The sequence below is a fragment of the Hippopotamus amphibius genome, chromosome X (genome assembly GCF_030028045.1).
Source record: "Hippopotamus amphibius kiboko isolate mHipAmp2 chromosome X, mHipAmp2.hap2, whole genome shotgun sequence".
Classification (NCBI taxonomy): domain Eukaryota; kingdom Metazoa; phylum Chordata; class Mammalia; order Artiodactyla; family Hippopotamidae; genus Hippopotamus; species Hippopotamus amphibius.
Window position 1 is genome coordinate 70,100,630 of NC_080203.1, and position 7,865 is coordinate 70,108,494.

The following is a 7,865-nucleotide window of genomic DNA, read 5'->3' on the forward strand; positions in this document are numbered from 1 at the left end:
GGGAAGATGCCTTAGAGGACTGGGATGGGGAGGGTGGGGGGGACTCGAGGTGGGGGGAGTTGAGGGAGGGAGGGAATATGGGGATATGTGTATAAAAACAGATGATTGAACTTGGTGTACCCCCAAAAAAATTTAAAAAAAGAGTATGAATTTATTTTGGGAATACTTAAATATATGAAAATTCTCCCTCTAGTCAGGATATATTAAAGTGGAGGAAAGCAAAGGTTGAAGTCAAGATACAGTAAACCAGATTTCTCTACCTAAGCACTGTTGACATTTGGAGTTGGATAATTCTTCATTGTAGAGGTCCAGTGATTGCAGGATGTTTAGCAACATCTCTGGTCTCTATCCACTAGATGCCAGTGGCATCCATATTCCAATTGCAACTGCCAAATATGTTTCCAGACATTGCCAAATGTCTCCTGAATAATGCGTGATTTAGAACCACTGCTCTGAACCTAAGGTATTTTTGCCTCAAACCTAAAACTTTGAATCATCAATATTTTATAACTGGAGGAGTCCTTAGAAATATTTCATTCCCCTTATTTTTAAAAATGAGGAAACTGAGAACCAAAAGGGGAAAGATATTAGACTGTTTTTAGAAATAGAAATCCTAAATTTAAATACCACCTTCAAATTATTTTCAACCTATGATTTTTCTTTGTTTTTTTAATTCTCATTTATTCATTCTTTTTTATATATATTAAATGAACAAATATATATATGTCTAGTCAGGCAGTCAGTCAGTGAATCAGTTGTCTTCCTCTTCTAACTGACTGTTCATCCCAAATTCTCTTTCGGATCAAGTCTTTAAGCTCCTGCCAGAATCAATTCAGCTGTGGGTTACAAATTCCAAGTGTCATGCAAAGGCAGCCAACTGCAAAACAAAAAATGGAGAATCCTAGCCAATCTAACATATCTGGTCACCTCACTTCATGCTAATAAAGAGAAATACACTTAATAATGTATTGGATACTTTTTCCCCAGACTTACATGTAAGGTTATGGTGAGCAGTTATTGTTAATATTCTCAGTGTTCCCCCCATTCTCCAACTCTTGAAAGTTTAAAAAATATTTTTCAACTTAAGTAAGTAGCTAATTTAAGCAAGTTCAAATAAAAGTTATTTTATTACACTGATGGAAGAGAAAGGACATTGAACAGCCATTTAAAGTTTAAAAAGCTCATATATACGGAATCTAAAAATGGTACTGATGAACTCAGTGACAAGAACAAGGACGCAGGTGCAGAGAATGGACTGGAGAACTCGAGGTTTGGGAGGGGGTGGGGAGTGAAGGGGAAGCTGAGACGAAGCAAGAGAGTAGCACAGACATATATATACTACCAACTGTAAAATAGATAGCCAGTGGGAAGTTGTTATATAACAAAGGGAGTTCAACTCGAGGATGGAAGATGCCTTAGAGGACTGGGACGGGGAGGGTGGGGGGGACTCGAGGGAGGGTGGGGGGGAGTCAAGGGAGGGAGGGAATATGGGGATATGTGTATAAAAACAGATGATTGAACTTGGTGTACCCCACAAAAATAATAAATAAATAAATAAAATTAAAAGAATAAAAAAATAAAATAAAGTTTAAAAAGCAAGAGTTAGAATCTAAAATGAGCTAATGGAAAGAGAAATATATAGATGTTCATCTCAGGAAACTGTATAGAACTCTGTTCCCAGTTTGGATAAGAGTGAGAAAGATGAGTGACATGTGTGAAAAAGAAGTTTAAATAATAAGAAATGTTGTATTGGAATTAATGTTTGAATACTTTGCCTATCTTCAAGTTGTTATTTTTTTGTGTGTGTGTAGAGAGGTATATGAAGACATAGTTAGCTCTTAATTTAAAAGCTGTGATTAAATAAAACAATTATTTTGGATAAGGTTAAACTAACCACCAATTTGAATACTATTTTTCACTATTAGCCTTGGGAATGACTAATAAAGGACTTTATAAATATACATTTTTTAGAAGCTACCTTATTTTAGGGCAGTGTTTAAGGTGCTGAATGAATTATGGTTTAAACATGCACACTTTTACTTGGTTTCTATAAATTCATGATGATGCCACTGTCTGAAGGTTCATTGAAGCCTAATAATTAAGAGACTCTCTAGAATACCTTTGTTATTAGCTCTCTATTCAGTCAACCTGAGACCAAGTTGACTCATGTTCTCCACTACTACCAACTCCATCCATACACATACACATTCCACTCTACTGTTCTCTTCCATGTGCATTTGCTCCTGTGGCATCACATTATATTTTTAAAAGATTGATGAGAGGAAGAAAGTAAAAAGAATCACAAAACCTGGTGCTTTAGGAGTTATTTATTTTCATGATTTCATTGGGGTAATGGCTCTCATATCTAATATCTCAGTAATTTAATTTCAGTATGTGTTAAAATGTGAGTATATAGTACTTCAATTTTAGTATGAATTCCAGAGAGTTCACTGTCATTAAATTGATCCTTTCTATCTTAGCCTCACTTCCTTATAATTTGGAAATAGAAGTGGAGATTTTTAAAGATGTAGATTGCAAATATTTAGTTCAGAATTAATGTTAACATTAAAGAGATTGGGTATGACTTGGAATGTAATCATTTGCTTAACATGTAAATGTAAATGTAAAAAACAAATGCAATCATTTGCTTAATATAATATCTAAGCCATAGTGAAGATGACTGGCATGAATATCTCACTAGCTACCAAAGACAAAAGAAACACATAAATGTCTTAGTTTATAGATAATTATGTGATAGAATACATGAGTTTTAAATTATTTTTCTCCAGCTGAATTTTTTTTTCCTTTTTTTATTTTTACATTGTTTCGCCAAAGAGCTATTTATGATATTGTGACATTTTACCTTCAAGAAACATTTAACCTAAGGATTATTATTTCTATAAGAGCAACTGGTAATATTACATATGAATATATTAGGTAATTGACTAAAAGTAGAAATCTCTAGCTATCCAAATATATGGAGGGTGAGAGTGTACCAAGTAGAAAATGCTCTACTAATTTGTTTTTATTGTTTCTAGAGCCCATAGTATAAGCGCATGCATGAGAACTGTGAATACATGCTACCTCACAAAATGTGAAATTCAACATAAAAATTGGAGGAAAATACTGGAATGCAATTCTACCAAAAAGCATTAAAATAGCCTATTTAATTGAATTGAGAGGCACGAGAGGGTAAAATTCAGTCTAATTTGCATATGTTAGCTTTTATATAATTCATCTAGTCTGAACAATCTGTAAGAAGACTAAGCAGATACCCTCTCTCCCCATCCTATTTGCATCCTGACTCAAAGCCTGGCAATTTTTCAATAAAGAAAGTACACATGAAGCTATAATGCCCTACTGAAATCTCCATTTTCCTTCTTTAGAATGTATTGACAAACCGTAATTAAATGATTGCTGCTCAATTAATCTTAAATCATTAACCTACTCCAACTTTTGATATGTGAAATTTTCTAAAAGTAGAGTGCATATTTATTTTTCTAACACTGAATTTACTGAGCTATGCATGCCCAGGAATTAGAAAACCAGGCTACTAGTGTTTACAATCAAATGTAATATCTTTGGACAATAAATTTTGATGGTCAGAGAGAATTTCATAGCTCTTTCTCAAATGCCTGTTTTCTTTTGATTATACTCAGTGTACTTGCCATCTTTCTATTATCTACCACTACCTCTGCACAGTAGATTTTGAAACCAGATGACAGATTTAAAGATAAATTTCAAGTAAAATTTACTGCACACCAAATTAGCAACACATTCTCTAAAGTTTCCAGGTACCTGAGCCATGTAAGTCATTTCCTCTCATCACAGTCACTGAATGCTCTCACCCATTTCCTGCACTAAACACCACAAAAGAAAAGAATATTATATATTGTATAATTATATATATATATTATATATATATATGAAACAACAGAAAAATACATATAATATATATATATATTCTGATACATATATCAGAATAGTTTCCCTGTTTTGAAATTTAGATAACTTAGGTTATAAAATTACCATCCTCAATTCAACAGGTTATTTTGAAAAATAAGGTGAGTTCATATGTATTTCCAAATTCTTTGGTTTTGGTCATTCCAAAATTTGTGTCAAACATATGCTCGCAATGTATGTATACATAGATACATATATTTGCATAGCAACTCACAACCACCATGACACCCTTAAAGATACCTAGATAATAAAATCCTTAAAAGCTAGATATTTTATAAATTGTCTAGTAAATGCTGTCATCAAACAGCCCAGAAATTGAATTATGTAATCTTTTGTTTTGTTTTGTTTTGTTTTTTGACATACAATAAACTGAAATCAAATTTATAGTGTACAATTTGATACTTATTTTCTTTTTTTTTTATTTTTGAAATAGAAATATCATCTTTATTGACACGATAGGGCCACAATGGGCAGCTTCAGAGAACACAAATAAGACAGTCCCAAGACACAGGTGTAAAATTGCAGTAGACAGCTCAGTACTCTTCCTCCTCATCCTCTCCCTCAGCATTATCAGCTCCAAACTCCTCATAATCCTTCTCAAGGGCAGCCATGTTCTCAAGGGCAGCCATGTCCTCATGGGCCTCAGAAAACTCTCCTTCCTCCATGCCCTCACCCACATACCAGTGAACAAAGGCCCACTTGGCATACATCAGGTCAAACTTGTGGTCCAGGCAAGCCCAGGCCTCAGTGATGGCTGTGGTGCTGCTCAGCATGCACACAGCTCGCTCGACTTTGGCCAGGTCTCCACCAGGTACAACGGTGGGAGGCTGGTAGTTGATGCCAACTTTGAAGCCAGTGGGGCACCAGTCCACAAGCTGGATGCTGCGCTTGGTCTTGATGGTGGCAATGGCAGCATTGACATCTTTGGGAACCACGTCGGCATGGTACAACAGGCAACAGGCCATGTATTTACCGTGGTGAGGGTCGCATTTCACCATCTGGTTGGCTGGCTCAAAGCAAATATTGGTGATCTCTGCTACAGTAAACTGTTCATGGTAGGCTTTCTCAGCAGACATGACAGGGGCATATGTGGCCAGAGGGAAGTGGATGCGGGGATAGGGCACCAAGTTGGTCTGGAATTCTGTGAGATTGACATTCAGGGCTCCATCAAACCTCAAGGAAGCAGTGATGGAGGACACAATCTGGCTCATAAGGCGGTTAAGATTTACATAGGTTGGGCGCTCAACATCGAGGTTTCTATGGTAGATGTCATAGATGGCCTCATTGTCTACCATAAAGGCACAATCAGAGTGCTCCAGGGTGGTGTGGGTGGTGAGGATGGAATTGTAGGGCTCAATGATAGCTGTGGAAACCTGAGGGGCTGGGTAAATGGAGAACTCCAGCTTGGACTTCTTGCCATAATCAACAAAGAGATGTTCCATCAGCAAGGAGGTGAACCCAGAACCAGTTCCCCCACCAAAGCTGTGGAAAACCAGGAAGCCCTGAAGCCCAGTGCACTGGTCAGCCAGTTTCCGAATTTGGTGCGAAACGAGGTCAATGATCTCCTTGCCAATGGTGTAGTGACCTCTGGCATAGTTATTGGCAGCATCTTCCTTGCCCGTGATGAGCTGCTCAGGATGGAAGAGCTGGCGGTAGGTGCCAATGCGAAATTCATCAATGACTGTGGGTTCCAGGTCTACAAACACTGCCCTGGGCAATGCCTGCCAGTGCCTGTCTCACTGAAGAAGGTGTTGAAGGAGTCATCTCCCCCCACAATTGTCTTGTCACTTAGCGTATGGCCATCGGGCTGGATGCCGTGTTCCAGGCAGTAGAGCTCCCAGCAGGAATTGCTGAACTGGACACCAGCCTGGCCAATGTGGATGGAGATGTACTCATGCATGACTGAGATGTGTAGGGTTCCACCATGAAGACCTCCCACTGGCAGACTACCAAGGAGTCTGGGGGAGTAGTTGATACTTATTTTCTTATTAGTAATGTATATCCCAATCTCCTAGTTCATCCCACCCCAACCTCCCGGCCCCCCCACCCCCTCTTTCCCTACTTGGTGTCCATATGTTTGTTCTCTACATCTGTGTCTCTATTTCTGCCCTGCAAACCAGTTGATTTGTACCATTTTTCTATATTCTGCATATGTGTGTTAATATATGATACTTGTTTTTCTCTTTCTACCTCAGTTTACTCTGTATGACAGTCTCTAGGTCAATCCATTTCTCTACAAAAGTTTCCATTTTGTTCCTTTTTACAACTGAGTGATATTCCATTGTATATATGTACCACATCTTCTTTATCCATTCATCTGTTGATGGACATTTAGGTTGCTTCCATGTCCTAGCTATTGTAAATAGTGCTGCAATGAACATTGTGCTGCATGTGTCTTTTTTTTTTTTTGAAGGATGTTTTAATTTAACAAACAGATCATCATGAACAAAACTATTGATTAAAGAAATAAATCACTAAGTATATTTAATGTCAATAACCACACACACTTAACATCTACTGGAACTTATTTTCACTACTTGTTAGGTGTGTATATCCTCCCAAGATGTACATGGACTATTTCAGCATTTCTACATTATTAGAAGAAGCCGTGGTAAGTTACCTGGATATGAGAAATAGGGTTTCAGTGAAGACACAAATGGAAGAATAAAAGACTATGTGAATATCAAGACATTCTACCATGGCTCACTATAATAGTTTTCTATTAATCTTTAACAAGACAATAGTATAAAGCACTTTGTAAATTTTCAAGTGATTTAATATGTAAACTACGGTTTGGTTATAGAACATAATTCAAAGTGTACTTAATTTTTCAAATTTAAAATATTGTTATTACTTTGCCACATGGCTTAATAAGTCTGTGTTATGAATGAAAAGAACATTTTTCATCTGATACATAGCAAATATTTTACAAAGATGATTATGAAAATAACATATGACATACTGGGAAAACTGGATGAGATTGAACTATATTTTTATTCTTTTTTTTAAGCTCTTTATTGGAATATAATTGCTTTATACTCTTGTACCAGATTTTGAGGTACACCAAAGTGAATCAGCTGTATTTATACATATATCCCCATATCCTCTCCCTCCCATGACTCCCTCTCACCCTCTCTGCCCTGGCCCTCTAAGGCATCAACCATCATCAAGTTGATCTCCCTTTGTTATACAGCAACTTCCCACTAGCTATCTATTTTACAGTTGGTAGTGTATATATGTCTATGCTACTCTCTCACTTCATCCCAGCTTCTCTTTTGCCCCCCGTCCCCCCAAACCCCATGTCCTCCAGTCCATTCTCTACATCTGCATCTTTATTCTTGCCCTGTCACTGGGTTCATCAGTACCATTTTTTTAGATTCCATATACATGAGTTAGCATACCATATTTGTTTTTCTCTTTCTGGCTTACTTCACTCTGTATGACAGACTCTAGGTCTATCCACCTCATTACATATAGCTCCATCTCATTCCTTTTTACAGCTGAGTAATATTCCATTGTATATATGTGCCACACCTTCTTTATCCATTTATCTGCTGATGGACATTTAGGTTGCTTCCATGTCCTGGCTATTTTAATAGTGCTGCAATGAACATTGGGCTGCATGTGTCTTTTTGAATTATGGTGTTCTCTGGGTATATGCCCAGTAGTGGGATTGCTGGGTCATATGGTAACTCTATTTTTAGCTTTGCAAGGAATCTCCACACTGTTCTCCAAAGTGGCTGTATCAATTTATATTCCCACCAACAGTGCAAGAGGGTTCCCTTTTCTCCAAACCCTCTACAGCATTTACTCTTTGTAGATTTTCTGATGATGCCCGTTCTAACTGGTGTGAGGTGATACCTCATTGTAGTTTTCATTTGCATTTCTCTAATGATTAGTGA

General features: G+C 37.2%; 1 pseudogene; it reads right to left on the reverse strand.

Moving 5' to 3' along the window:
• Positions 1–4,496: 4,496 nt before the first annotated feature.
• LOC130842343 (tubulin alpha-1C chain-like) lies at positions 4,497–5,863 on the reverse strand (annotated as a pseudogene).
• Between the last annotated feature and the right edge of the window lie 2,002 nt (positions 5,864–7,865).